We start from the raw sequence: 17,884 nt of genomic DNA, 5'->3' as shown, positions 1-17,884 counted from the left end.
AAGGATTGGATGGCGCAGGAGACGAGGAGGAGGCAACCCATAAGACGTTGGGTGCAAAGCCCGCTACACAACAATAAGTAGCGTGCGAGATCTTGGTGCATAATGCACAAACAAAAAACACCACGTAAGGCATCCTTCCCCAAATGGTACGCACTAGCACCAGAAATTTGGAAAGGATGGAGGTCAAACCCGAGAGGGGACCAACACATAAAGGCTGAAACGTGTGAGACTTCTTTTAGTCGCCTTGTACAACAGGCAGGAATACCACAGGTCAATTCTAACCCCCGAACCCACAGGGGAGGATTGCCCCAGCCTCCTACACTTATTTACAATGGAGGAAGGCAGGGTGATTGTGGTAAAGAGCTCAAAATTCCCGCAAATAGCGGCCAAAGGTGTTGGAGATAGCAATAGGGTCCATGATAACACCGCCTGCTACTGTTTGGTCAGAAATTGGTGAATGGATCTTGGCCCTTGAGAGCTGTCAGAGGTTGGCCCACATGACAGAGGAAGTGGTGGAACTAGTGAATGAAATCCAACTAGCTTTTTTGCTATCCCCAAGAATGCGACGACACTTTGCACACATTTGTTTATAATGAATGCAGTTTGCCATTGTAGGATGGCGGTTAAAATGCAGAGAGCACATCTATGTGCGCGAATTGCGTCGCGGCATGCCTCAATCCACCAAGGGAATGGGACACAACATGGTACAGAGGAAGTGTGAAGAATGGAACATTCTGAAGCAGTAAGGATAATGTTTGTTAGATATTCCACCTGGTCACCACAAATGGAGAAATCTTATGATGATGTTTAAGATTGTGGGGCACTCAACTGCGCGGTCATCAGTGCCCTTACAAATTCCCAACCTTCACTCAGTCCAGTCTCACCACTTTCATTAATGATGATGAAACAATGAGGACAACACAAACACCCAGTCATCTCGAGGCAGGTGAAAATCCCTGACCCCAATGGGAATCGAACCCGGGACCCCATGCTCGAGAAGAGATGGTTGGTTAATTTGGGGGATTGAAGGGACCAGACTATGAGGGCCATCGGTCCCTTTTTCTATGAACGTGAAACACCCACAAAGAATAAGAACAAACAATGGCGATGACAAGAGACGACACAGAACAAGAAAGACACAGACAGAGACCAGAAAAAAAAGGAATTAAAATCACACCGAGTGTGACAGTGGTTGGCCAATCATAGAAACAGGAAAAGCCAACCACCAAGAAACACACTAAAAACCCCAGTCTAAAATCGTAGGCCAAAGGTCCGACTCAACACAAAACAAGGACAAACACTTAGATCACACGATAAAAACTCCCTGCACGAATAAGACTAAAAACTAAAGCTGCCATAACAACATTATCTGATAAAAGTGCAGGAAGCATATCAGGCAGTGCAAACGTCTGCCTGAGCGGCGTTAAAAGCGGGCAGTCCAACATGATGTGCACCACCGTCAAAGCTGACCAGCAGCGACATAAAGGTGGGTCCTTGCAGCGCCAATAAATAGCTGTGTGTTATCCAGGTGTGGCCAATGTGCAGCCGGCAGAGGACAACAGAGTCCTTGTGACAGACCAGCAAGGAGGAGAGCCACGCACCAGTAGCCTCCTTGATGGCCTGAAGTTTGTTGGGTGAAGGAAAGGTGCACCATTTTTCACCCCAGGTGCGAAGTACCTTCTGCCGCAAAACTGACCTGAGGTCACTCTCCAAAAGGCCAATCTCCAAGGCCGGTGCACAGACAGCCTGTTTGGTCAGAGTGTCAACACATTCCTTTCCCGGGGTCCACACAAAGACCACAGAGCGGCCGCAACGGGCAAGAGTATGGAGGGACTCCTGGATAGCCATCACCAGATGAGAGCGATGGAAACACTGGTTGATAGCTCGTAAACCGCTCAGGGAGTCACTACAGATAACAAAGGACTCACCTGAGCAGGAGCGGATATGCTCTAGGGTGCGAGAGATGGCGACAAGCTCTGGAGTGAAAACACTGCAGCCATCCAGTAATGAGCATTGTTCAGATTGTTCCCCAAGAGTAAAAGCATACCAAGCTCTACCAGCAACCATCGAACTATCGGTGTAGACTACGGCAGAGACGGGAAATGCGGCAAGGATTGAAAGAAAGTGGCGGCGGAGGGCCTCAGGAGGGACTGAGTACTTCGGGCCCTCTGCCAAATCAAGCCGAAGGCATGGGCGGGGCACACGCCACAAGGGTATACGCAGAGGGGCCCGGAAAAGAGGTGGAAGAGGGAAAACCTCAAGCCCAGAGAGAAGAGCTCTGACGCAAACCGCGATCGTACACTCTGACCGGGGCCGCCTTTCTGGAAGATGGATGGCCAACTGAGGGAACTAGAGACAATAATTGGGATGCCCGGGGAAGCTACAAACATGTGTAGCATAAGCAGCCAGTAATCGTTGGCGCCGGAACCACAATGGAGGGACACCTGCCTCCACAAGTATGCTGTTGACAGGGCTTGTCCGGAAAGCTCCAGCGGCGAGTCAGATCCCGCTGTGAAGGAAGGGGTCAAGCAACTGCAATGCGGAAGCTGATGCCGAACCGTAAGCCAGGTTCCCATAATCTAGACGGGACTGAATTAACGCCTGATACAGCCGTATAAAGGTAGACTGATTGGCACCCCAGCTGGTGTGGCTCAAGCAACGAAGAGCGTTAAGATGCCGCCAACAAGTCTGTTTAAGCTGCCGAATATGAGGGAGCCAAGTCAAACGTGTATCAAAAACCAATCCCAAAAACCGATGCGCCTCCACCACAGCAAAAGGTTCGTCATGAAGATAGGGCCGTGGCTCAGGGTGAACAGTCCCGTCACCGACAGAAATACATAACACAGGCTTTATCAGCTGAAAAGTGGAGGCCATGTGCTACAGCCTAAGACTGCACCTTGTGGATAGCACCCTGCAGCTGCTGTTCAGCAGCTGCAATGCCATTGGAGCTGAAGTATAGGCAGGAGTCGTCAGCATACAAGGAAGCAATTAAAAAGAGGCAGACACTTAAAGACAGATCCTTGCGGTACCCCATTCTCCTGAACTCAGGAGGAACTATGGGAGGATGCAACTTGCATGTGGAAGGAGCAAAGCAACAGAAAATTTTGTATGAAAATTGGGAGCGGACCCAGAAGACCCCTACCATAAGCGTAGAGAGGATGTAATGTTGCCATGTCACATCATATGCCTTCCGCATGTCAAAAAAGACGGCGACCAGATGCTGATGGCGGGCAAAGGCCGTGCGGATGGCAGACACCAGGCACACCAGATTGTCGGTGGCAGAGCGGACCTTACGGAACCCACCGTGAGAGGGAGCCAGAAGGTCCCGAGACTCAAGTAGCCAACTCAACCTCTGGCTCACCACGCGTTCGAGTGACTTGCAAAGAACGTTGGTGAGGCTAATGGGGCGGTAGCTGTCCACCTCCAGTGGGTTCTTACCAAGTTTCAGCATGAGGATTACAATGCTTTCCCGCCACTGCGACGGGAACTCACCCTCAACCCAGAAACGGCTGAAAAGTTCTAGAAGGCGTTACTGGCAGTCCATGGAGAGATGTTTGAGCATCTGATAGTGGATGTGATCTGGCCTGGGAGCCGTATCAGGGCAAGCAGATAGGGTCCTTTGGAATTCCAACTCACTGAACGGAGCATTGTATGACTCAGGGTGTAGCGTGTGAAATGAAAGGCTCCGACGTTCCAACCCCTCTTTCAGGGAGCAGAAGGCCAGTGGGTCATTTGCAGAAGTGGAACTCTGAGCAAAATGCTCCGCTAAGTGGTTCGCAATTGTGTCAGAGTCAGTACAGACTGCTTCATTCAGTGAAAGCGCAGATATGCTGACGGGGTTCCGATAGCCATGGAGTCGCCTAATCTTGGTCCAAACCTGGTATGGAGGCCAATGGTGGAGACATACCTTTCCCAGCACTCCTGCTTGCGTTGGCGAATGAGGCGGCAGGCTCGCGCACGGAGCCGTTTAAAGGCAATGAGGTGTTCCAATGAGAGATGCCGTTTGTGACACTGGAGTGCCCGCCTGTGATCTTTAATCGCCTCAGCGATCTCGAGCGACCACCAAGGCACAGTCCTCTGCCGAGGGGACTCCGAAGAACAGGGAATGGCAAATTCTGAGGCAGTAACGATACCAGTGGTGACTGAGTGAACCACCGCATCAATGGCGTCATTGGAAAAAGGCTCAATAGTGGCAATGGAGGTGAATAAGTCCCAGTCAGTATTATTCATAGCCCATCTGCAGGGGCATGCAGACAAGCGACGCTGTGGCAGTGACAGAAAGTGATCACTACTGCACAAGTCGTCATACACACTCCATTGGACAGATGGTAATAGGCTATGGCTGCAGATCAAAAGGTTGATGGCTGAGTACATGCCATGCGCCACACTGAAATGTGCGAAGACAACAGTATTTAAAAGAGAAAGGACGAGCTGTGCCAATGATGCTGCCTCAGCCTGTTGCCACTGATCCACCACACAGAAGGTTATGGGCATTGAAGTTGCCCAGTAACAGAAAAGGTGGCAGCAATTGGGCTATCAGTGCAGCCAGGACTTGCTGTGGGACATAACCATCCGGTGGAAGATAGAGGCTGCAGACAGTAACAGCCTAAGGCGTCCACACCCGAACAGCGACAGCCTTTAAAAGGTGTTTGTAGAGGGACAGACTTGCTGTAAAGAGAGTGAAGGACGTAGATGCAGACACCACCAGATACCCTCTCATAAGCTGCCCGGTTCTTATAATAACCCCGATAGCCACGGAGGGTGGGGGTTCGCATCACCTGAAACCAAGTTTCCTCATGAGCAATGCAGAGGAAAGGGTGAAGGCTGAGAAGTTGTCGGAGCTCAGCAAGGTGGTGGAAAAAACCACTGCAGTTCCAGTAGAGGATGACATTGTCTATGGCCGAGAAAGGCATGAAGGGACCGAGGAGGCAGATTACGCCGTTGGGTCACCTGCTGCCACCGACTGAGTACCAATGGGAGCGACATCCATCGTGTCTGAGGGACCGGCAAGATCTGGGTCCTCACTGGACGCCAGAATCTCCACCGCATCCTCAGACACAGAGTTTGTATGTAGCGGTGGAGTGGGTGCCACCACAATCTCCTTGGTCTTAGGGGTCTTCAATTTCCTTTGGTTGCCCTTGCTGGGAGGGCTTCTTTGATTCAGTCTCTGGGACTGAAGAGGACGGCGAAGCCCTACGACCAGCTACCTGGGGCTTCTTCAGCCCCTGGTGGGGGTGTCTGGTTTGCCACTGGTAGGAACCTGGGAAAGGAGTGACCCAATGGATCCCTTCCTAGCGAGAGAAGCCAAAGAAGACTTACGCTTCTCTGGCTTACAAGTGGGGTCTGGTGTCCCCAATGGTTGGGAGGGGTGCTGCTCCCGAGGTAGGTGGTGCGGGAGCAACAGGGAGGAAGTGCCCCCCACCATCAAGGGGGCAGGTGGGGTCCTTCAGCTCTGAGAGCTGACTGTATGTGGTGCAACAGATGGAGCTGTAACAGGACTAACATTGAGTGCATAAGATGATGTCATGCACACAGGATGAAGCCGTTCAAATTTCGGTTTAGCCTCAGTGTTGGTCAGTCGGTCCAGGGTCTTGTATTCCATTATTTTCCGTTCCTTCTGTGGAATCTTACAGTCCGGTGAGCAAGAGGGATGGTGCTCTCCACAGTTGACACATATGTGAGGTGGGGCACACAGAGTACCAGGATAGGATGGACGACCACAATCGCGACATATGAGGCTGGAAGCACAGCAGGAAGACATATGGCCGAACATCCAACACTTGAAGCACCGCATTGGGGGAGGGATATATGGCTTGACATCACAGTGGCAGACCATCACCTTCACCTTCTCGGGTAATGAGTCACCCTCGAAGGCCAAGACGAAGGCACCGGTGGAAACCTGATTATCCCTCGGACCCTGGTGGACGCGCCAGACGAAATGGACACCTTGTCGCTCTAAGTTGGCACGCAGCTTGTCATCGGACTGTAAAAGAAGGTCCCTTTGGAAGACAATGCCCTGGACCATATTTAAGCTATTATGGGGTATGATAGTAACAGGAACATCCCCCAGCTTCTTACAAGTGAGTAATGCCGTGACTGGGCAGAGGATGCTGTTTTTATCAAGACTGACCCAGACTGCATTTTTGACAAGCCCTGCACCTCCCCAAAATTGTCCTCTAAATGCTCTATGAAGAACTGAGGCTTCATGAACACAAAGGAGTCCCCATCAGCTCTCGTACAGACTAGATACCAGGGCGAATACGTCTCGCTGCCATTCGTAGCCTTTCGTTCCTCCCATTGTGTGGCCAGGGAGAGGAACGATTTGGGGTCATACATGTTTGCATTAAAGTGAGCCCTCAAACACTTAGAGACTGCTGGTGGTTGGCCACCAGCAAGAGAAGATGCGCCACGCTTCATTGCCTGTCATCCACCCTCATACCACCTACTCCGACCAAGGGGCCTCCCCACGGGCGCCACCCAGCCACAGCAAGGGCCACCTGGCAGGATGGCCAATGCCGGGAGTCCCAATGCCCCAAGGAGATAGGCATCTACTCATTGGTATACGTGGGGAGTTAACAGCGCAGGCATCAGTAGAACGATCCCTGTGTTGTCAGTGGGCTACAACCAACACGGTATATGGCGGCCCCACCACAATGGACTGGCTACCGTGCTGGATATTAGGTGGCAAGTGGCCCATTGTTGTCCTCAGTGCAGAAAGCGACACTGCAGAGTGCATGGCGGAAATCACACCCAGGAATGTATCCTCGGCCCAAGAGATGGAGAGCGAGCGGGACTGCAATGCAAAGATGAAGAAGCTCGCTAAAGGTCTCAATGCACGATGGACATAATGCACCAAGTAAGGTGCCCTGCACCAATTTGCTCACTCTTGAGAATAATTTTGAAATACGGTGGCCAAACCCAACAGGGGACCATCACATAAGGGCCAAAACGTTTGAGACTCCTTTTAGTCACCTCTTACAATAGGCAGGAATACTGCGGGCCTATCCTTACCCACGAACCTGCAGGGGGGTCGAGAAGGGAGAACATGACCGTGGGACCACGAGCTGCGGACGAGAAATCTTCTTCTTCAAAGTTCGCCAGGGAGGAGTAAAGATGCCTGTCAGCCTCTGTAAGCTGCCACTTGGCTGTGCACGCAGGTGGGGTAGGAGTCAGCAAACGGATAGCACTCGAGTAGGTGTCAGAAAGAATGGGCCACTCAAGACGATGGGCAAGCTGGGCAGTGAAGAAGGATAGATCCAAATGGGAATAGGTGTGCGAGGAATCAGAAAGGAATGTGAGTGCTCCAGTGTTAAGGCAGAAGAGGTTAAGTTGATTAAGATCAGCCAAAAGCACACCTCTCTGACAGGTTCTGGGAGAACCCCAAAGGGGATGGATGCACATTAAAGTCACCAAGTAGCAGAAATGGGTGAGGTAGCTGCCCAATAAGCTGAAGGAAGTCTGCCCTGATGACATCGAATGACGGAGGGTCCATAAATGGTATAGAGGGAAAAAGTCAGATGTGGAATGAAAAGGTGAACTGCACAGCTTGAAGATGAGTAGTCAAAGATATAGGTTGACTCTGAACATCACCCCGTATGAGCAGCATGACGCCCCCGTGAGATGGAATGCCCATCTCAGGGGCAATCTCAAAATGAACCGGGAAGAAATGTGAATGCTCAAAACCAGTCGTGAGGATACAATTTTGTTTCCTGAAGACAGAGTATAAGGGGATGCTGTGATGCTAAAAGCATCTTCATTGTGCCGTAAATCCTCATTGTGGGACTGAAGGCCACAAACGTTCCATTGGAGGAGAGTCATGATGAGGAAGAAATGAAGGAGGTGTAACCTCAGCGGCTGCCGAGTGACCATCTGTGAACCCTCACAGCTACAGGGCACAGAAGCAGGAGGATCCTGTTCCATGATGTCTACAGAAGCATCGGCTTGCTTGTACTGTTGGTCTGTGGAGTCAAACGCAGAAAAATGGTTGGTGGTGCGAACCATCGACCCGGAGGCCAGCTGGGTTAAGGTATCACATGGCAACTCCATCGAAGAGGATTTTCAAGTCGGCAAAGGAGAAGACCGTTTCCCTTTATTGGACTTCAAGACATTCTGGCTAGTAGAGGAAGACTCAGGTGTTGTTTGGCTGGAGGGACGTAGGAAGTCTTCAAGGGAGTAGTCCTTCTGTTCTTTCCGACCTACCGGTCGTGTAGTAGCTGGTGGCTTCGCCCCTTAAGGCGAGAGTTTGATGACTTGTTGCACAGCTGGATGGGGGGATGTTGATGCTACCTTGACATTGGCCGATTCATGAACTCAGAGATGAATTTGAGGTGGCATGTCTGTGTGGCCATGTCCTTCATGGAGTGAGAGGTAACAAGAACAGAACTGTAAGAGCCAGACAAGAGAACGCAGGGTTCAAGACTAGCCAATAACGTGTGAGTGACTAGGTAAGGCATTTTTTCCTTTACCCAGATCTCCTGGATAGCCCACTCATCAAGATATACGGGACAATCCCAAGAGGAGGCAGTATGGCCGCCATTGCAGTTGATACAGTGGGGAGAAGGAGGCAGACAATTGCCCTCGTGCACATCCCTACCATAGGTTACACATTTGGCTGGGTGTCGACAAAATGTTCTAGTGTGGTTGAAACTATGACACTGGTAGCAGCACAATGGGTTCAGAATGTATGGTCGGACTGTGATAATTTCACAGCCTGCTTTGATCTGGGATGGAAGCACCACTCTATCAAAGGTAGGAAAAAGAGGGCTGGTGGGCACTAAGGAGGACTCTACCTTTTTTATCACCCGATGGACGGTAATGACACCTGATCAGGGAGGTAAGACTGGATTTTGGTCTTAGTCAGACCGTCGAGCAGCCTAGTGTAAATAACACCATGGGAAGAATTCAGAGTTCTATGGGCCTCGACACAAACAGGATAGCAGTGGAGAAGTGAGGTGGCAAGTAGTTGTTGTGCTTGAGAATCAGAAGTAGTCTCCAAAAGCACAGTGCCATTCTGTAAATGAGAGCATCATTTCACAGGGTTGGCAATGGCATCACCACCTTTCTGAATAATAAACGAATTTATCTCGTGAAGGACTGTCCGTCTTCAGTATGTGAAACCACGAGGAACTGTGGTGCAACTGTGAGGGTCTCTGAATCATTAGCTTCATTCTGTTTATGTTTCATAGATGTTGATTGTGAAGATGATTGGCTCATTGCAAGAAACCCCCCATGATTGCCAGTGTCTCCGGTTGTGGGCTCCTTCCAACTGGGGGCCCCCTTCAGAAAGGGGCGCACTCGCCTTGGGTGACTGTTCACATCTCCCGAACACCTGATAGAGGGACCATTCGGCAATTTGGGAAGGTTACAGCTCAGGAAATCACCCCTCGCTGGGCCTGGCCTGTACCACGGGGTACGTGCGAATCTTACCTGTCGACCCGGCACTGGGAGTTACGCCATACCCAGTCACCTGCTACGCATCAGATGCTTGGGCCGGTCAATGGGAGCGCACAGGGAGGAAGAAGAAAAAGAGGAACCTGAAGCGGAGGAGCAAGAGGAGAAGGGGAAACTAAAAAGGGAAAAGGGAACGAAAAACAGTGGTGAGACTTTTCTTGCATCAGCGACAGACAATGTGGAACATTCACTATAACACCCCAGACATGTTCCCCAAGGAAGGGGAAAAAGAATAGCAAGAGGATAGACATGCAGCACGGAAGGGAAAAGATGTTGCAAAGACTGGGGCCCCATGGTAGGCAAGCATGAACTCGCCAAAGAGCGGCAAACCCCCAGGGGAGCAGGGGTGGATTATACAGTGGTGGTATCCCTTCAAGTCATGGATAGATGAGGATTACACCTGAGTACGGTTTGAGACTTCAACAATATTATTTAGGAAGGAGATTACGCTCCAAGTGACGGATTTTTTGAATGCCTGGAGAGGATGGTTTTGGTGAGGGGAGGAAGACGAGGATCCCTTTGGGATTTAAGTTAGAAGCAAGTTGAGACACTCACACTGTTGGTTGTGTGTTGTGACTGTCTGGTGGAAAGCTGTTTGAAATTGAGACTACAGGTTATGAGGGAAGATATTTAATTAGGGTAGTGCATCTAAATTTGAGTATGCAATTAGGCCATTCAATAGAATGCAGAAGGCAATGGAAACCACTGCATTAAAGACACATAACATGTATCCACAGGACATGTGGGCTGTAATTGAAGAAGTGTCGTGATGATCTCTCCATTGGCAAAAGATTCCGGAATAGTCCCCCATTCGGATCTCCGGGAGTGGACTGCCAAGGGGGAGGTTACCATGAGAAAAAGATTGAATAATCAACGAAAGAATAACGTTCTACGAGTCGGAGCATGGAACGTCAGAAGCTTGAACGTGATAGGAAAACTAGAAAATCTGAAAAGGGAAATGCAAAGGCTCAATCTAGATATAGAAGTGGAAGGAAGACAAGGATTTCTGGTCAGATGAGTATCGGGTAATACCAACAGCAGCAGAAAATGGTATAACAGGTGTAGGATTCGTTATGAATAGGAAGGTAGGGCAGAGGGTGTGTTACTGTGAACAGTTCAGTGACCGGGTGGTTCTAATCAGAATAGACAGCAGACCAACACCGACAACGATAGTTCAGGTATACATGCCGACGTCGCAAGCTGAAGATGAACAGATAGAGAAAGTGTATGAGGATATTGAAAGGGTAATGCAGTATGTAAAGGGGGACGAAAATCTAATAGTCATGGGCGACTGGAATGCAGTTGTTGGGGAAGGAGTAGAAGAAAAGGTTACAGGAGAATATGGGCTTGGGACAAGGAATGAAAGAGGAGAAAGACTAATTGAGTTCTGTAACAAGTTTCAGCTAGTAATAGCGAATACCCTGTTCAAGAATCACAAGAGGAGGAGGTATACTTGGAAAAGGCCGGGAGATGCGGCAAGATTTCAATTAGATTACATCATGGTCAGACAGAGATTCCGAAATCAGATAGTGGATTGTAAGGCGTACCCAGGAGCAGATATAGCCTCAGATCACAATATAGTAGTGGTGAAGAGTAGGTTGAAGTTCAAGACATTAGTAGGAAGAATCAATACGCAAAGAAGTTGGATACGGAAGTACTAAGGAATGAGGAGATACGTTTGAAGTTCTCTAACGCTATAGATACAGCAATAAGGAACAGCGCTGTAGGCAGTACAGTTGAAGAGGAATGGACATCTCTAAAAAGGGCCATCACAGAAGTTGGGAAGGAAAACATAGGTACAAAGAAGGTAGTTGCGAAGAAACCATGGGTAACAAAAGAAATACTTCAGTTGATTGATGAAAGGAGGAAAACAAACATGTTCCGTGAAAATCAGGAATACAGAAATACAAGTCGCTGAGGAGTGAAATAAATTGGAAGTGCAGGGAAGCTAAGACGAAATGGCTGCAGGAAAAATGTGAAGACATCGAAAAAGATATGATTGTCGGAAGGACAGACTCAGAATACAGGAAAGTCAAAACAACCTTTGGTGACATTAAAAGCAACGGTGGTAACATTAAGAGTGCAACGGGAATTCCACTGTTAAATGCAGAGGGGGGAGCAGATAGATGGAAAGAATACATTGAAAGCCTCTATGAGGGTGAAGATTTGTCTGATGTGATAGAAAAAGATACAGGAGTCGATTTAGAAGTAATAGGGGATCTAGTATTAGAATAGCAACTTAAAAGAGCTTTGGAGGACTTACGGTCAAGTAAGGCAGAAGGGATAGATAACATTCCATCAGAATTTCTAAAATCATTGGGGGAAGTGGCAACAAAACGACTATTCACGTTGGTGAGTAGAATATATGAGTCTGGCGACATACCATCTGACTTTCGGAAAAGCATCATCCACACAATTCCGAAGACGCAAGAGCTGACAACTGCGAGAATTATCGCACAATCAGCTTAACAGCTCATGCATCGAAGCTGCTTACAAGAACAATATACAGAAGAATGCAAAAGAAAATTGAGAATGCGCTAGGTGACGATCAGTTTGGCTATAGGAAAAGTAAAGGGACGAGAGAGGCAATTCTGACGTTACGGCTAATAATCGAAGCAAGGCTAAAGAAAAATCAAGACACTTTCATAGGATCTGTCGACCTTGAAAAAGCGTTCGACAATATAAAATGGTGCAAGCTGTTCGAGATTCTGAAAAAAGTAGGGCTAAGCTATAGGGAGAGGCGGGTCATATACAATATGTACAACAACCAAGAGGGAATAATAAGAGTGGACGATCAAGAACGAAGTTCTCGTATTAAGAATGGTGTAAGACAAGGCTGTAGCCTTTCGCCCCTACTCTTCAATCTGTACATCGGGGAAGCAATGATGGAAATAAAAGAAAGCTTCAGGTTTGGAATTAATATACAAGGTGAAAGGATATCAATGATACGATTCGCTGATGCCATTTCTATCCTGAGTGAAAGTGAAGAAGAATTAAATGATCTGCTGAACGGAATGAACAGTCTAATGAGTAAATCGGAGGAAGACGAAGGTAATGAGAAATAGTAGAAATAAGAACAGCGAGAAACTTAACATCAGGATTGATGGTCACGAAGTCAATGAAGTTAAGGAATTCTGCTACCTAGGCAGTAAAATAACGAATGACGGACGGAGCAAGGAGGACATCAAAAGCAGACTCGCTATGGCAAAAAAGGCATTTCTGGACAAGAGAAGTCTACTAATGTCAAATACCGGCCTTAATTTGAGGAAGAAATTTCTGAGGATGTACGTCTCGAGTACAGCATTGTATGGTAGTGAAACATGGACTGTGGGAAAACCGGAACAGAAGAGAATCGAAGCACTTGAGATGTGGTGCTATAGACGAATGTTGAAAATATGGGTATTGATAAGGTAAGGAATGAGGAGGTTCTGCGCAGAATCGGAGAGGAAAGGAATATGTGGAAAACACTGATAAGGAGAAGGGACAGGATGATAGGACATCTGCTAAGACATGAGCGAATGACTTCCATGGTACTAGAGGGAGCTGTAGAGGGCAAAAACTGTAGAGGAAGACAGAGATTGGAATACGTCAAGAAAAGAATTGAGGACGTAGGTTGCAAGTGCTGCTCTGAGATGAAGAGGTTAGCACAGGAAAGGATTTCGTGGCGGGCCGCATCAAACCAGTCAGTAGACTGATGACAAAAAAAGAATCACAAGAGGAGGAGGTATACTTGGAAAAGGCCGGGAGATACAGGAAGATTTCAATTAGATTACATCATGGTCAGACAGAGATTCCGAAATCAGATACTGGATTGTAAGGCATACCCAGGAGCAGATATGGACTCAGATCACAATATAGTAGTGATGAAGAGTAGGCTGAAGTTCAAGACATTAGTCAGGAAGAATCAATACGCAAAGAAGTGGGATACGGAAGTACTAAGGAATGACGAGATACGTTTGAAGTTCTCTAACGCTATAGATACAGCAATAAGGAATAGCGCAGTAGGCAGTACAGTTGAAGAGGAATGGATATCTCTAAAAAGGGCCATCACAGAAGTTGGGAAGGAAAACATAGGTACAAAGAAGATAGCTGCGAAGAAACCATGGGTAACAGAAGAAATACTTCAGTTGATTGATGAAAGGAGGAAGTACAAACATGTTCCGGGAAAATCAGGAATACAGAAATACAAGTCGCTGAGGAATGAAATAAATAGGAAGTGCAGGGAAGCTAAGACGAAATGGCTGCAGGAAAAATGTGAAGACATCGAAAAAGATATGATTGTCGGAAGGACAGACTCAGCATACAGGAAAGTCAAAACAACCTTTGGTGACATTAAAAGCAATGGTGGTAACATTAAGAGTGCAACGGGAATTCCACTGTTAAATGCAGAGGAGAGAGCAGATAGGTGGAAAGAATACATTGAAAGCCTCTATGAGGGTGAAGATTTGTCTGATGTGATAGAAGAAGAAACAGGAGTCGATTTAGAAGAGATAGGGGATCCAGTATTAGAATCGGAATTTAAAAGAGCTTTGGAGGACTTACGATCAAATAAGGCAGAAGGGATAGATAACATTCCATCAGAATTTCTAAAATCATTGGGGGAAGGTGGCAACAAAACGACTATTCACGTTGGTGTGTAGAATATATGAGTCTGGTGATATACCATCTGACTTTCGGAAAAGCATCATCCACACAATTTCGAAGACGGCAAGAGCTGACAAGTGCGAGAATTATCGCACAATCAGCTTAACAGCTCATGCATCGAAGCTGCTTACAAGAATAATATACAGAAGAATAGAAAAGAAAATTGAGAATGCGCTAGGTGACGATCAGTTTGGCTTTAGGAAAAGTAAAGGGACGAGAGAGGCAATTCTGACGTTACGGCCAATAATGGAAGCAAGGCTAAAGAAAAATAAAGACACTTTCATAGGATTTGTCGACCTGGAAAAAGCGTTCGACAATATAAAATGGTGCAAGCTGTTCGAGATTCTGAAAAAAGTAGGAGTAAGCTATAGGGAGAGACTGGTCATATACAATATGTACAACAACCAAGAGGGAATAATAAGAGTGGACGATCAAGAACGAAGTGCTCGTATTAAGAAGAGTGTAAGACAAGGCTGCAGCCTTTCGCCCCTTCTCTTCAATCTGTACATCGAGGAAGCAATGATGGAAATAAAGGAAAGGTTCAGGAGTGGAATTAAAATACAAGGTGAAAGGATATCAATGACACGATTCGCTGATGACATTGCTATCCTGAGTGAAAATGAAGAAGAATTAAATGATCTACTGAACAGAATGAACAGTCTAATGAGTACACAGTATGGTTTGAGAGTAAATCGGAGAAAAACGAAGGTAATGAGAAGTAGTAGAAATGAGAACAGCGAGAAACTTAACATTAGGATTGATGGTCACGAAGTCAATGAAGTTCAGGAATTCTGCTACCTAGGCAGTAAAATAACCAATGACGGACGGAGCAAGGAGGACATCAAAAGCAGACTCGCTATGGCAAAAAAGGCATTTCTGGCCAAGAGAAGTCTACTAATATCAAATACCGGTCTTAATTTGAGGAAGAAATTTCTGAGGATGTACGTCTGGAGTACAGCATTGTATGGCAGTGAAACATGGACTGTGGGAAAACCGGAACAGAAGAGAATCGAAGCATTTGAGATGTGGTGCTGTAGACGAATGTTGAAAATTAGGTGGACTGATAAGGTAAGGAATGAGGAGGTTCTACGCAGAACCGGAGAGGAAAGGAATATGTGGAAAACACTGATAAGGAGAAGGGACAGGATGATAGGACATCTGCTAAGACATGAGGGAATGACTTCCATGGTACTGGAGGGAGCTGTAGAGGGCAAAAACTGTAGAGGAGGACAGAGATTGGAATACGTCAAGCAAATAATTGAGGATGTAGGTTGCCAGTGCTACTCTGAGATGAAGAGGTTAGCACAGGAAAGGAATTCGTGGCGGGACGCATCAAACCAGTCAGTAGACTGATGACAAAAAAAAAAAAAAAAAAAGGAATGGATGTTTCTGAGTCAGAGAACTGGGATGGGGATGGGGGCTGAAAGGTTTAGGGCTGAAAGGGGTCTCGAATTGTGATGGAGTGTGGTTATGTTATCCTCGAGTGGAAGGTATACTGGGACTGCAATGTTAAGTTGAACTGCTGGTTAGGATAGGGGGTTAGTGGAGAGGTAGTCTCTGATATGCACTTATTGGTATAAAAACTGTTTGCTTACTGACCATGAGCTAGCTCTGTACAGCTTTAGAGGATGAAGGTCCACACACAAGTACAACTGAATGTCCATCTATGACGGTGCATAGCAGGGGCTCACAATGACAAAAGTCCATGAATGTTGATAGTGGCAAGGATCAGGGAGGTAGAATGGATGTGTAGCGACACAGTCCTACAAGACCGTGAGCCCACAGGCAGCTGGACATTTCAGAACGGCTGACAAGTGTCCAATGGCTGAGTTCCTGGCAAAGGTGAAGGAGGATGTTCTGGAGCGTTGATGGGAGTCCAGCGGCTGTGATCTGGCAAAGGTGCTAGATGGCAGTGTCTGATGAATAGCAGCAGTGGCAGGCATTGTGGTCCAAAGCATAGGCTTGAGGATGGCTGATGGTCAGTCTGAAGCCCAGAGCTGAACTAGCCATCAAGGGGCTGAGAGGTAGCCTAAGTGCCTATCAGTGGAGGAATACAGGCATTGTGTCACATAGATACGTGACCATATGGACGCAAATAGGTGCCTATAATTTCAGCGCTCTTTACCACAACCTACACACCACATATCGGCGTGGATTGTGCTCCCAAGTGCTGAGGCAGCTTCACAGTAAATAGCTCAATGATTCTTCTGTTGAGAACAACCTCCCAAGGTCTCAATTGCAATCTCGTCAAATATCAGTTTTTTAGCTGTCAATTGAGTACCAAGGTTTAGAGGTTTCTCACACAGGGGCCAAGCCGTTGTGCCATTTCTACGCAATGTGGCCTAGTACCATAAGTTTTTACTGTATGCATCCTCGGTCGCTCACACCCTACAAGTGCTTTTGCATAAAAATGTGCCTTTTCTTCTGGTCCCCAGCTTGAGGCTGAGCATTCCCTTTGCTTAAATCTAAGCTTCAACCTGCCCCATGTCTGACCGCTTCTCAGCCAGGTCAGCATCTAGTGTTGGCTACAGATGACTCTAAGCAAGGTCTTGGCACAGTGTTGACACACGAATAAGTGGACGGGTCAGAATGACCTACTGTTTATGCTTCTAAGACTTCAACCCCCACTAGGCAGCGGTTTCTCAGATTGGAAAGGAGTCTTTAATAATTGTGTTCACCCTCAAAAAATTTCATGTCTTCTTCCATGGTTCTAAGTTCCATTTAATTAAGGATCACAAGCCGTTGGTTGCTGTTTTTAAGCCTTTAGCTCCCATGCCGGACAAGGCAGCACATCGTGTGCAATAGTGGGATTTCTTCCTCTCCTGTTATAATTGTCAGGTCCATTACCAGCCAATGGTGGAACAAGCCAACATCAGTGCCTTATCTTACCTTCTGATCAGGCTGGATCCGGCATTCGATCAGGACAAGTTGCTTTGTTTCTATGAGGGTGAGTCAAATGAAAATCTTAAATTTCTAATAACAAATCGAAATTTCACGCCGTTATAATGTAAGTTGGTAAGCGTGCTACAAACACTGTGCAGAATAGCCTGTAGGTGGCAGCATAGAGCAGATGCACACATACCATTGCAGTATCAGTATAAAAATGGCTGTCCCACTTGTGGCTTGCACCAGGGAAGAAGAGCGTTCTGTTATTCAGTTTTTGCATAGTGTGAAGGTGTGAAACCTATGAAATTCATCGACGAATGAAGGTTCAGTACGGTGATGCATGTTTGTCACAGCAGCAAGTCTACGAATGGAGTAGGAAGTTCGCAAATGGCGTAACTTCAGTGGAAGATGCTCCTCGTCCAGGTCAGGCACAATGAGTTGTGACTCCACAGAACATTGCAGCAGTTGAAGCTATAGTGAAGGAAAACTGCCAAGTGATACTGAATGACATTGCAGCATGTTTACAGATTAATCATGGGTCAGCACACCACATTGGCCATGATGTGCTCGAGTTTCACAAAGTGTCTGCAAGATGGGTGCCACAGCAGCTGACTCTTGAAGTGAGAGAACAGCTTGTTGATGCTTGTGAAGAACTTCTTCGGCACTTTGAATGAGAAGGTGATGGCTTCCTTGCAAGAATCGTTACTGGGCATGAAACCTGGGTTCACTTCCACCAACTGGAAATGAAGAGAGCGAGCAAGGAATGGCGCCATTCTTCATCACCAAAACCAAAGAAGTTTCGAACAGAACCATCAGCAGGGAAGGTTATGCTGACTCTCTTTTGGGACGAAAAGGGCATCATTTTGGAGCATTACATGCCTAGAGGGACCACTGTCACCAGTGC

The 17,884-nt window shown here is 47.2% G+C and overlaps 1 protein-coding gene across 9 annotated transcripts in view; it reads right to left on the bottom strand.

The window, feature by feature from the left end:
- The window catches only part of LOC124802891 (START domain-containing protein 10-like), a 137,881-nt gene that overhangs the window by 103,154 nt on the left and 16,843 nt on the right, over positions 1-17,884 (bottom strand). The gene's annotated exons all lie outside the window — the stretch shown is intronic.

Source organism: Schistocerca piceifrons, chromosome 6 (genome assembly GCF_021461385.2).
Source record: "Schistocerca piceifrons isolate TAMUIC-IGC-003096 chromosome 6, iqSchPice1.1, whole genome shotgun sequence".
NCBI lineage: Eukaryota > Metazoa > Arthropoda > Insecta > Orthoptera > Acrididae > Schistocerca > Schistocerca piceifrons.
This window is presented reverse-complemented; position numbering and strand designations above follow the sequence as displayed.